Source organism: Anneissia japonica, unplaced genomic scaffold, assembly GCF_011630105.1.
Source record: "Anneissia japonica isolate Jap-2015-1 unplaced genomic scaffold, ASM1163010v1 scaffold288133_len202418_cov178, whole genome shotgun sequence".
Taxonomy (NCBI): domain Eukaryota; kingdom Metazoa; phylum Echinodermata; class Crinoidea; order Comatulida; family Comatulidae; genus Anneissia; species Anneissia japonica.
Window position 1 is genome coordinate 77,397 of NW_022693113.1, and position 13,884 is coordinate 91,280.

Consider the following 13,884-nt stretch of genomic DNA (forward strand, 5'->3'; position numbering starts at 1 on the left):
CTTAGGAATGTCTAAATTCAGTTAAACTAGCAATTCCGTATTATATTTATAAATCTTTATAACATTATACAAAAATTAGATTTTTCTTAAAAACTGAAATTTTGCCGGGAATGGGGCTTTAATATTCACTTATAGTACAAGTACAAGTGTTGAATTCGGTGCACAGAAAGTTTGGTTTTATTCTGTAATAGACGTTTTCTAATTGTTGCATGAGATTTTAAAAAAAAATTAATGCACAAATAAATGCTAGTATATTATATAAATATATATAGGCCTAATGTTATTTTTATTTCTGGTTTAAAATAGAACATTTTACACGTGTAATGTTAAATAGAATCTTACTGTGTGTAATTTCTAATCATATCTTCATTTCTCAACTAATTAACATACTTATTGTCGATAGTGTAGCTGTGAATCATCATATTAATTTCATCAGAACCTTGTTTTATTTAAATAAAAGTTAATATTTATTGGTCTATTGGTGCTTGGGCTTAATTTAAATTTATTCAGGTTTTCTGTGAGGAAATCGTATGTATTTTCTGACGTTTTGAAATTTCGACACCATAGTATTGTTTGCGTATTGCTTACCTTTAAAATCAAGAGTAAACTACTGGTAAATCACCTCTGGTTTCTCTGCATCACGTATAAATCTTTCGCCTTTTACTAAAGATTTCCGTGTAGAGGAACTTTATTGAGTTTTATTCTATTTTTTAAAACCTCGTGAATTATCATGAGGCAAACAATCAATCAAAAAGAGAATCATCTAAATCTTAATCAATTCTTTTGTTCCTTGAAAGTATAATACATACTACAAGTATTGAAATGCACGCCATCGTGTCGGGATTCAATATTTCGACATTAATTATGTCATCATCAGGAATCATGTTACGCAATAAGCGCACATGTGAACCAATGAGAAAGCTGCAGTGTAAAGACGTACAAAAAACAAAATTGTCACTTGAACACAACTCATAGTGCACCAGAAATACGGATTTGAAGCACCAAAGTTGGACATAATTGCAACAAAACGTTTTTTTTTATGAATATATATATAGTTAAATTTTATATCTACAACATACAAAAAGTTTACCAAAATATACCCATGGGAAAGGTGATTTTTATAGCAAAGAAAACTGAACTATTTCACTGGGCTTATACGCCGTGCCTAGGATGTGTGTGTTGTGCCTTGGTTACGAAGCGCTTTAATTTGATTTGCCGCTGACGCTTTTGATTGGTTAACATACCTTCAACAGTCTGCGCGTACTCATTTACACAACACACGTACGTACGTACGCAAGTACGCAAGTTCGTACGTACGTCACGTCCCAGAATGTAAACACGGAAATTGTTAGATATTATAACCTCTGTAATATTTAATTTCAGGGTAGATGGATCTACAACAATAATTCAATTTTAATTTTAAATACAATGATAGGTACGATTAATTGACAAATAGTGAGGCCTGCCCAGTGTGTGCCGACCCAGCTGAGACTCAGGAGTCGGAAAAAAAAAAGTATGTGATCTTACATCAATAGGCCCTATATAGGAATAGGCCTATTATTATATTTTCTTACCTAAAAACACCAATTAAAATTTCATAGCTAATACAATAAAACAAATTTATTTGTAAATAGTGTAAAATAATTGTTGATATTTTAAAAAGTATAATAATGACTGATAATTGATTTATTTGAAATAGGCCTACTATTCTACTCTCTTCATATAAAAAAAAATGTTGGAAATCACGTAAATTCAGGATTTGGTGCTGAATTACTGTATAATGCCTGTATAATGCCTTGTCTTCTGGTGAATAGCATGGACGGGGGTGACAGGCGACACGTACCCCAACTATTTTAAGGGGGTGGTCCCCATCAAATTCCTAAGGAAGTCAAGAATATTCCTGGAAATTGTAGAATTGAACTGCATAAATGACCAGATTTTAACGAAAGACCACTTTACAGGCAGATAACATCTTATTTTATAACAAGATTCCGGTCGGTGTTTTCTGTCCACAAACATCTGAATTAACTGTAATACACGACTCGAGTGCGTGCCTTTATTATACAAGTACTGTATGATAAAAAGTGTGTAAAGATAAATTGGTTTTCGGCTCATGAATTAGGTAAAGTAGATAAATCGAAGACAATTATGTTGTTATATTTCTATCGCAGCGATTCATATTAGATACAAGATAGGTTTATTGTCAAATTAAAATATGAAATTAGTTTTTTTCTTGGCAACAAAAGTACATAAACAACAAAGAAACCTACGATCAATGATGATTAATTTTACATCACATGTACAGTATTAATTAGATCTCTATGTTTGCCGAAAATCGTTAATAAGAGATCATGAGAAATTTGTTGACGCTTTGTTTTGCCTGGTGATGTGATGATGATGAATTTTACTACTGTATATAAAAGTGTCTTCCCATCTAGGTACTATTTTATATTTCATTTTTACCTCAGTCCTAACCACGTACGGCTGAAGTAGAGCTAAGAAAATGTATGATTACTGCACATGTAGACAAAATTTGAATATATTATTTTTTTCTAAATATTTTTTGAAATTTTAAAAAGGCCCCCACCCCCTAAATTGGCTACTGCTATCAATCGAATATCTGGAGAAAGAAATCTTGTACACTCAGTGTACAGCTGTTTAAAACTCAAAGGAAATACCGATAGCCATGACTGAATTTTACTGAATGAACTTTAATATGGTTGGCAATGGTGGAGGGGAGTGGAGTGGGGGAAGGTAGGCAGGCAAGTAAAAAATTGAAATTATAGATGGTTGATGTCCAACACTTATAATTGACAACTAAAAAGGTTAAGGAACTGAAATTTTATTAATATTTATTTGGCATATTATTATGCATGCATGACATGCGGTCTAACTGTTATACAGTCATAATAAAATCTATTTATAATATACTATTAATTTATTAATTCTACGATCGGCAACCCATGGGTCGTAACCCAAGTTTGGGCCGTGAGTGAATTTTTGAGGGTCGTCTGATCACATCTGGGTCTCCAAAAGATTATACAGAAAGTCTTAAGTGTTAAAATTAAATACTTTAAAAATCAGAGCATTCGAGTCAAAACATCGAAACAAAATATTTTAAAATAAAATACGGTAATTTGTTACAATTTTGGCTATTGTCTTCAATTTGCGTGCCTGCATGCAGTGTAGGCCTACTATAATCTCAGTCAGACCGCCGTTTGTTAAATAGTGTTTTTGTTTGGATGCATGTATCATGAATAGAGTAAACGACTCAATAATTAGCAGGCCCTATGTTATGATGCAGATTTGAGTTCTAAAAATAAATTCAAAAGGCGTCAAAATATAAGTTGAAAGATTTTTGATTTTGAGACTGCTCTAGTTTTTGCGATACTGTACAATGAAAAAAAAAAAAAACAAAAACAAAAACACGGTACTCGACAATAATAGTTCTACATCAGTAGGTCGATGCATTTCTGGTTCCATTCTACACTTAGATACTGATGAGATTACATTGAAAATAGCCCCAGGCCTACGTTACTAAGATTTTCTCTATACGTTCATGTGTGCGTTGGTCGCCGAGAAAACGTTGCGATGCGGGGAAAGTGACACACTTCAAGGTGTGCGCGACTACAAGACTGAACCGGGAAGCAAGAAAGCAATGCCTAAGCTAGGGCCTAAAAAATTAGATGTTATTACAAGGCCTCAGGCCTAGACTTTACAACAAAATTTGTCTGTCAGGGTCATACATGAACTAACTCTGGTATGATTCCAATTAATTTCCAATATTTATAGCTCTGTAATTCCTGTAAACCGGAAGAAATATATCTGTGATTCGCACACCAAACCTCGCGATCGCGAAGCTCGCACACGCGGGTCTCACTCTTCCGGCAACAAACAGATATGACCTAAGACCTAAATGTTGACCAATCATAATCAAGAAAAGTTTGAAAACCGCAGTACGTACCGTGTAAAAGTCTACTTTCAAATAGTGCTGAACTTTTGGTTATAAAAAACACCTTTATGTACGTCCTATTTTGGTAAACTTTTAGTATGTTGTTTTACATAAAATTAAGTTTATATTTAGATCATAAAACGTTTTGTTGCAATTTTGTCCAGTCAAATCCGTATTTCCGGTGGACTATCAGTGTTGTTCTGCGTGTCGTCCTTTTCCTTCAGTTTCTCTTGGTTCTCGTCGTTCTTTGTTAAATATTCACTAAGAGTACAAGTACAAGTGTTGAATTCGGTGCACAGAAAGTTCGGCTTCATCCTGTAATAGGCGTTTTTTAATAATATTGTTGCATGAGATTTTAAAAAAAATAATGCACAAATATATGCTAGTATATTATATAAATAAATATAGGCCTAATGTTACTTTTATTTTTGGTTTAAAATAAAACATTTTGCACGTGTAAGGATAAATAGAATCTTACTATGTGTAATTTCTAATCATATCTTTATTTCTCAACTAATTAACATACTTATTGTCGGTAGCTGTGAATCATCATATTACTTTCATCAGAAACTTGTTTTATTTAAATAAAAGTTAATATTTATTGGTCTATTGGTGCTTGGGCTTAATTCAAATTTATTCATGTTTTCTGCGAGTAAATCTTATGTATTTTCTGATGTTTTGAAATTTCGACACCATAGGGTTGTTGGCGAATTGCTTACCTTTAAAATCAAGAGTAAACTATTGGTAAGTCACCTCTGGTTTCTCTGCATCACGTATAAATCTTTCGCCTTTTACTAAAGATTTCCGTGCAGAGGAACTTTATTGAGTTTTATTCTATTTTTTTAAAACCTCGTGAATTATCATGAGGCAAATAATTAATCAAAAACAGATTCATCTATATCTTAATCAATACTTTTCTTCCATGAAAAGTTAGCCCTACTTAATAGACAGATACTTTTCAAATATACCGATTCTTTTCAAGAACTCACGTTTACGAATACGACATTTTACATAAGAAAGTATCAAAGAAAGTATAATACATACTCCAAGTATTGAAATGCACGCCATTGTGTTGGGATTCAATATTTCGACATTAATTGTGTCATCATCAGGTATCATGTTCCGCAATAAGCGCACATATGAACCAATGAGAAAGCTGCAGTGTAAAGACGCGCGAAAAACAAAATTGTCACACTTGAACACAACTCAGTTTTGTTCTACGTGTTGTACTTTTCCTTCAATTTCTCTTGGTTCTCGTCATTTTTTTTGTTTAATATTCACTTATAGTACAAGTACAAGTGTTGAATTCGGTGCACAAAAAGTTCGGTTTCATTCTGTAAGAGACGTTTTCTAATTGTTGCATGAGAATTAAAAAACAAATTAATACACAAATAAATGCTAGTATATAGGCCTAATGTTATTTCTTTTTGGTTTAAATTAAAACATTTTACACGTGTAAGGTTAAATAGAATCTTACGGTGTGTAATTTCTAATCATATCTTCATTTCTCAACTAATTAACATACTTATTGTCGATAGTGTAGCTGTGAATCACCATATTACTTTCATCTGAAACTTGTTTTATTTTTTAAAAAAAAGTTAATATTCATTGGTCTATTGCTGCTTGGACTTAATTTAAATTTATTCAGGTTTTCTGCGAGTAAATCGTATGTATTTGCTGATGTTTTGAAATTTCAACACCATAGTGTTGTTAGAGTATTGCTTACCTTTAAGATCAAGAGTAAACTATTAGTAAATCACCTCTGGTTTCTCTGCATCACGTATAAATCTTTCGCCTTTTACTAAAGATTTCCGTGCAGGGGAACTTTATTGAGTTTTATTCTATTTTTTAAAACCTCGTGAATTATCATGAGGCGAACAATCAATCAAAAACAGAATCATCTAAATCTTAATCAATACTTTTGTTCCGTGAAAGGTTCGCCCTACTTAATAGATATATTTTTGAAATATACCGATTCTTCTCAAGATCTCACGTTTACAAATATGACATGTTACGCAAGAAAGTAAAAGAAAGTATTAAAGTATAATAGGCCTACATACTCCAAGTATTGAAATGCAGGCCATCGTGTTGGGATTCAATATTTCGACATTAATTGTGTCATCATCAGGAATCATGTTATGCAATAAGAAGACGCGCGAAAAACAAAACTGTCACTTGAACACAACTCCGTGTTGTTCTGCGTGTTGTGCTTTTCCTTCAGTTTCTCTTGGTTCTCGTCGTTCTTTGTTTAATATTCACTTATAGTACAAGTACAAGTGTTGAATTCGGTGCACAAAAAGTTCAGTTTTATTCTGTAATAGACGTTTTCTAATTGTTGCATGAGAATTAAAAAACAAATTAATGCACAAATAAATGCTAGTATATTATATAAATATATATAGGCCTAATGTTATTTCTTTTTGGTTTAAATTAAAACATTTTGCACGTGTAAGGTTAAATAGAATCTTACTGTGTGTAATTTCTAATCATATCTTCATTTCTCAACTAATTAACATACTTATTGTCGATAGTGTAGATGTGAATCACCATATTACTTTCATCAGAAACTTGTTTTATTTAAATAAAAGTTAATATTCATTGGTCTATTGCTGCTTGGGCTTAATTTAAATTTATTCAGGTTTTCTGCGAGTAAATCGTATTTATTTTCTGATGTTTTGAAATTTCGACACCATAGTGTTGTTGGCGTATTGCTTACCTTTAAAATCAAGAGTAAACTACTGGTAAATCACCTCTGGTTTCTATGCATCACGTATAAATCTTTCGCCTTTTACTAAAGATTTCCGTGCAGGAGAACTTTATTGAGTTTTATTCTATTTTTAAAAACCTCGTGATTTATCATGAGGCAAACAATCAATCAAAAACAGAATCATCTAAATCTTAATCAATACTTTTGTTCCGTGAAAGGTTCGCCCTACTTAATAGACATATTTTTGAAATATACCGATTCTTCTCAAGATCTCACGTTTACAAATATGACATGTTACGCAAGAAAGTATAAGAAAGTATTAAAGTATAATAGGCCTACATACTCCAAGTATTGAAATGCAGGCCATCGTGTTGGGATTCAATATTTCGACATTAATTGTGTCATCATCAGGAATTATGTTATGCAATAAGAAGACGCGCGAAAAACAAAATTGTCACTTGAACACAACTCCGTGTTGTTCTGCGTGTTGTGCTTTTCCTTCAGTTTCTCTTGGTTCTCGTCGTTCTTTGTTTAATATTCACTTATAGTACAAGTACAAGTGTTGAATTCGGTGCACAAAAAGTTCGGTTTCATTCTGTAATAGATGTTTTCTAATTGTTGCATGAGAATTAAAAAACAAATTAATGCACAAATAAATGCTAGTATATTATATAAATATATATAGGCCTAATGTTATTTCTTTTTGGTTTAAATTAAAACATTTTGCACGTGTAAGGTTAAATAGAATCTTACTGTGTGTAATTTCTAATCATATCTTCATTTCTCAACTAATTAACATACTTATTGTCGATAGTGTAGATGTGAATCACCATATTACTTTCATCAGAAACTTGTTTTATTTAAATAAAAGTTAATATTCATTGGTCTATTGCTGCTTGGGCTTAATTTAAATTTATTCAGGTTTTTTGCGAGTAAATCGTATGTATTTTCTGATGTTTTGAAATTTCGACACCATAGTTTTGTTGGCGTATTGCTTACCTTTAAAATTAAGAGTAAACTACTGGTAAATCACCTCTGGTTTCTCTGCATCACGTATAAATCTTTCGCCTTTTACTAAAGATTTCCGTGCTGGGGAACTTTATTGAGTTTATTCTATTTTTTAAAACCTCGTGAATTATCATGAGGCAAACAATCAATCAAAAAGAGAATCATCTAAATCTTAATCAATACTTTTGTTCCTTGAAAGTATCAAAGAAAGTATAATACATACTCCAAGTATTGAAATGCTCGCCATCGTGTCGGGATTCAATATTTCGACATTAATTATGTCATCATCAGGAATCATGTTACGCAATAAGCGCACATGTGAACCAATGAGAAAGCTGCAGTGTAAAGACGCACAAAAAACAAAATTGTCACTTGAACACAACTCAGTGTTGTTCTGCGTGTCGTGCTTTTCCTTCAGTTTCTCTTGGTTCTCGTCGTTCTTTGTTTAACATTCGCTTACAGTAGAAGTACAAGTGTTGAATTTGGTGCACAGAAAGTTCGGTTTCATTCTGTATTAGGCGTTTTCTAATAATATTGTTGCATGAGATTTTAAAAAAAATAATGCACAAATAAATGCTAGTATATTATATAAATAAATATAGGCCTAATGTTACTTTTATTTTTGGTTTAAAATAAAACATTTTGCACGTGTAAGGATAAATAGAATCTTACTATGTGTAATTTCTAATCATATCTTTATTTCTCAACTAATTAACATACTTATTGTCGGTAGCTGCGAATCATCATATTACTTTCATCAAAAACTTGTTTTATTTAAATAAAAGTTAATATTTATTGGTCTATTTCATCTTGGGCTTAATTCAAATTTATTCAGGTTTTCTGCGAGTAAATCGTATGTATTTTCTGATGTTTTGAAATTTCGACACCATAGTGTTGTTGGCGAATTGCTTACTTTTAAAATCAAGAGTAAACTATTGGTAAATCACCTCTGGTTTCTCTGCATCACGTATAAATCTTTCGCCTTTTACTAAAGATTTTCGTGCAGAGGAACATAATTGAGTTTTATTCTATTTTTTAAAACCTCGTGAATTGTCATGAGGCAAACAATCAATCGAAAAGACAATCATCTAAATATTAATCAATACATTTCAAGTGTTGAATTCGGTGCACGAAAGTTCGGTTTCATTTCTGTAATAGACGTTTTCTAATTGTTGCATGAGATTTTTAAAAAAAATAACGCACAAATAAATGCTAGTATATTATATAAATAAATATAGGCCTAACGTTACTTTTATTTTTGGTTTAAAATAAAACATTTTGCACGTGTAGTAAGGATAAATAGAATCTTACTGTGTGTAATTTCTAATCATATCTTTATTTCTCAACTAATTAACATACTTATTGTCAGTAGCTGTAAACCACCATATTACTTTCATCAGAAACTTGTTTTATTTAAATAAAAGTTAATATTCATTGGTTTATTGCTGCTTGGGCTTAATTTAAACATATTCAGGTTTTCTATGAGTAAATCGTATGTATTTTCTGATGTTTTGAAATTTCGATACCATAGTGCTGTTGCGTATACTTACCTTTAAAATCAAGGGCTAACTATTGCTAAATCACCTCTGGTTTCTCTGCATCACGTATAAATCTTTCGCCTTTTACTAAAGATTTTCGTGCGGGGGAACTCATGAATTATCAGATTCATCTAAATCTTAATCAATACTTGCGTTCTTTCACAGTTACGAATACGAATGCCAATAAAACTTTATTTTCGATCATATGAAATGCAAAGGAGAAGCATTTTCAGTTGGTAAAATCAAAAAGTACAAATTAGCCCTACTAACAGAAATAGATTTTTGAAATATTCCGATTCTCTAGTGGAGTAGGGCTCCGCTTATCGGCGGTGTGTATCTGATCTCTACTATAATAGCTGGATTGCTCATCGGCCAATCCTGGTACAGAAAAAAGTGAGGCCTCTGACGCCATGTTGGAGGGCCTATGTGACGTACCAGTTTAGAAAAGTTTCTTTTGACATTTGTTTAAATTATAGTTAAAATTAACTATTCTTTTTTTAAAATACTGTATAGGCTACAGATTCTACGTGCAGTGGCGTAAAGCTTATGCGCTCTCGTACGGTGGTCTGCACGTCCCCCGACCCCTAGGGACCCCGGTCTAATCCGTTAGGGTCCTCGCTCTAGCACCCTGATGCAAAAGAGCTCTGTTGATATATAAAAGCTTATTGTATCTTTGACATTGACTGTTGGACATATCCAGTGACGTATTAAAGTGGAGACAAAAAAATTATATTCGAATTTTAACTGTCCGAGTGCCATATCCGGCACTCTAGAAGTGCCATAATCATAACTTTTCTTACCTCACCCCCAACCATGTTGGGGCTGAGGTGGTATAGACCCTTCATCTGTGAAACACACCCCTTCTATCGCAAATTTCTGGATCCTCTACTCAGTGGTGGCGCCAGAGGGGAGGGGGGGAATAGCACCCCCTCTGGCGCCACCAAATGCTCATTTAGATAGCTTCATGATGGTTGGAATACATCGTGATAGGTGAAGCAACCTCGACCATGAAAGCGTGGTTGACAGATTTCATGCAAAATTTCAAAATATAGAATTTCACTTAATTAGATGGTTACATTGCATACTCTTTGTTTCTTGTTTCATTCAAAATGTTTTGGTTTTGGAAGCTGATTTCAACATTAGAAAGCATAGCCTACATGAAGTCATATTATAGTAACTCGATGCCTATCAAATAAGTAATAAAAATTCGCCATAATTCATCAAATATCCGTGGCTTCCAGGGGGCTTCCCAATGGGGGCCCTGGGCGGCCTTCTGGTCCCACCCAAGGGGGACTCGATTCGCTCCACTAGCCCCCCACCCCCTCGTCGGGGCCTTTATCCCCCTCCGTCGGGCAGGTCCTGGCGTCACTACTCCTGCCTCTACTGATATCCATCATTAGTTACGTTGTTAAAACACAAGGACAAAAAATGATTGGCGACCGAGACTAAAAAAGGGCCCCAGTGTTACGCCACTGCTACATAGCTGAATGATCCAAGACGCGAGAAAAAACACAGGCAGTGTTGTTTCCATCTCAGCAGCGTGTAGGCTTATTAGATCAGGCTTCAACTTGTTGGGAATTTAACTAATTTAATCAGTTATATTAATATACTTTTAAAAATCCTCGATATAGATTCTATATTATAAGAATGGCAGTTGACTCCTAAGTGACCACTTGCATAAAGTACGCATGGGTGGCGCCAGCGGGGATCGGGGATCAGGGCCCGGTCGGGGAAGAAAAACCACAATTCGTCGGGGAGAAAAAATTGTGTATGTATTTTCTACATATTAGTAGACTCCAAAATCTATTAAACAAGCCTTTGAAAACCCTAAACTGTCATATTTTTCGGGGATGTCGCCCCTGGAATACTTTTGAGAGGTTTTCAGCGACGCCCTACCACGCCCATTTGTTTTCGTCGGGGAAGTGGGCGTGGTCGGGCAAATCCTGGTGCCACCTCTGAAAGCAGGTTGTGGCTCTTTAGTAATACAGTAGTCCAAAGCGACCGGCCACTAGAAGTCAACAATGATAAATTGTTTTTACATGAAACCCTCACGTGCTGTTGTAGGCAACGGATTACACTGGATCCTGTACTTTCCCTGGATTCCGTCAGCCAATCCGTGGTTTTCGTAATAGCCTCAAAACCTCCACCATGCCCTTTCTCCCAGATCCTGCAGCCTTTTGTCCTCGCCAGAGATAGACCTTTTTAAAGTTTCAAATTAAACAATTGATAAACAAGAGGGCCAGAGAGGCGCGCATGTGCTTTCCCCACCAATACATGTATTGCATGTATGTTTAATGTCATTTTGTCGGGCCTTAGCAAGAGTCAGTGGTGGTACCAGCTGGGGTGGGGCAGAGAGATTTTCCTCCTCCCCCATTGGACAGGCCTTGACCTCTGTCGTCTAAAACTTTTAATTTGCCTATCCAAAACATTATTTTGATTGCCAATCCCTATTGTGGTATAAAAGCACAATTTTGGGCCATACTAAGCCATAAAAACTCATGAATCCTACACAAAATTTTTATTCCGGGACCCTGATCAAGGCTCTAGCAGACCCCTTGCTTTGGACGCAACTGTTGTGCATGTTGGATCCCTGGTCGACAAATTTCTTGAGTCACCACTGGCAAGAGTATCCAAGGGGGCAGGGCTTTGCAGGACACCTTTGCTCCCTTGTAGCCTACAGCGATCATTGCATGAGTTGTTGCCAGTGGTGCAACAGTTATGCTCTTACTAGCTTAAAAATTTGAGGGGCCTCGAAATGTTCCACATTATTTTTTCCCCAAACTGAGTGGGGAATTTTTAAGCAGCATCAAAAGGCCCTTTAAACTTTAGCTAAGGGATCAGACCAGTGGTATGCCACTTATTTTTACCAAAAAGGAAAAAAAAACACCATTAGAAATACGGAGAAGGTGCAGAATAAATGTGCAGTCGAATTCAAGATCAGTAATCTTTAATTTGTCAAGCAGTATGACCATAACAAAGCAGTTAAAATAAACATCCAATTAATTCGATATCATCGAAACAGTTATCTAATAATACATCATCTTCACATTTAGGGATCATACACTTAGACAGGCTTCCTAGCCCTTCCACAACACTTTGCATAATGTAGGGCATGGTGGGAAGGCTGGGGAACCATTATGACACATCATGCAATCAGTTGGTTTCATAGAAAATTAAAATTCTTCACAAACACCCTGCAAACATGACCACTATTTCATAAACATATAAATATACAAATGTATATATTATATGTATTTATATTAAATGAGAACTCAATCACAAGTATATGACCAGGTATTTTAAATTTAAGGTATTCCTTTCTATATAATATACACATACTGTACTCATGAGTTTCCATTTGAATAATTGTTGCTGATACAGCCTCGCTTCAATTATGTATCATATATTTTACACAATATACAATCATTATATATATTAATACAGACCTATATAACTATATATGATAATGCATACACAATAATTACATAATTATCTATATATGATCATATATAATTATATCATATATATTACATAATATACAATCATTATATATTAATACAGATCTATATAATTATATATGATCATATATACATACTTAAAAAATTATGTATATATGATTATATATCCATGTATATTTATATGTAATAGATATTGATAAATTACATTTGCAATTACAATATTGATATGGTATCCGGTACCTGAGAAAACAAAAGTGAACATCTGAACTTAAGAGTTGGGATAATGCTGTAGTTAATTCACCAAGTTATATCTACTTCTTCAAAGTAGTCAAATGAAATGAGGACTATGTTAATTAATAATGAATGTTTTAAAGATTCTATTTTGTGATGAAAAGTGCTAGAACTAAACATTTAAAATTTATGTTCAAATCGGTCTTGTGTAGCAAACATTCAACAAGTGTAATCTAAAGCTGTGTTCACTTGAGATTAATCTTTGCAAAGATGAAATGGTAACTGTATCTTGGTCAAATCGTACCTCTCTTTGTACTTGGATTGAAGACACAGTAGTTTTTAAATAAGTATGGTTTTGCACATGGGTGGATACATTAATCTGTATAACAAGTGATGCACCCACAGGAAGATTGAACACGAGCGCTATATGCCATGACAATGTTCACTCGGTTAAACACACCACAGTTTTGGTAATTTGACCAAGCAAAATGTTCACACCAGATTTTTGTTATGGTCAAACTGATGAGGTCCATGGTTAGTTCGACCAAAAAAGTGCAATCTAAACAAGGCTCAACACCTTTCTCCATGTTTCCAGTATCTAACTTGAATATGAATTTCTCAGTGCTTTTAGCATACCGAAACATGTGTACATTCGGCTTTATACACATATTTGCTTTTAAGCATGTGTACATATGTGTTTATGTTTTGCTAAACACATAGAATCACATGTTTACTAGTAAGGCCAGACATATTTTATACCTTGTTTTGCAAATTATTTTTTTAAAGATCGTCAAAGGGTGAAAAAAAAAAAATTAAAAATACGATTTTGTTTTATCATTTAGCAAAATGATTTTGCCAAAGCCATCTAGGAGAAAAAAAATTATTAATGAATAAATTAATCAAATAGTGTAGTTATGAGATTGATAAATGCTTTAAATTTATATATATATACAGTATATATATATATATATATATATATATATATATATA

The 13,884-nt window shown here is 33.7% G+C and overlaps 6 non-coding genes and 1 pseudogene across 6 annotated transcripts; all 7 read left to right on the forward strand.

Annotated features, from left to right (window-relative positions):
- The first annotated feature begins 619 nt into the window (after positions 1-619).
- LOC117100662 lies at positions 620-737 on the forward strand. Its single transcript, XR_004444160.1, has one exon. It is a non-coding gene; the product is annotated as a U5 spliceosomal RNA (small nuclear RNA).
- Positions 738-4,702: 3,965 nt separating this feature from the next.
- LOC117100651 lies at positions 4,703-4,820 on the forward strand. Its single transcript, XR_004444150.1, has one exon. It is a non-coding gene; the product is annotated as a U5 spliceosomal RNA (small nuclear RNA).
- Positions 4,821-5,709: 889 nt separating this feature from the next.
- On the forward strand, positions 5,710-5,827 carry LOC117100661. The gene has a single exon (XR_004444159.1). It is a non-coding gene; the product is annotated as a U5 spliceosomal RNA (small nuclear RNA).
- Positions 5,828-6,699: 872 nt separating this feature from the next.
- On the forward strand, positions 6,700-6,817 carry LOC117100658. The gene has a single exon (XR_004444157.1). It is a non-coding gene; the product is annotated as a U5 spliceosomal RNA (small nuclear RNA).
- An 872-nt stretch (positions 6,818-7,689) lies between these two features.
- LOC117100656 lies at positions 7,690-7,806 on the forward strand. Its single transcript, XR_004444155.1, has one exon. It is a non-coding gene; the product is annotated as a U5 spliceosomal RNA (small nuclear RNA).
- Positions 7,807-8,611: 805 nt separating this feature from the next.
- On the forward strand, positions 8,612-8,729 carry LOC117100653. The gene has a single exon (XR_004444152.1). It is a non-coding gene; the product is annotated as a U5 spliceosomal RNA (small nuclear RNA).
- Positions 8,730-9,252: 523 nt separating this feature from the next.
- LOC117100659 lies at positions 9,253-9,361 on the forward strand (annotated as a pseudogene).
- Positions 9,362-13,884: the final 4,523 nt, after the last annotated feature.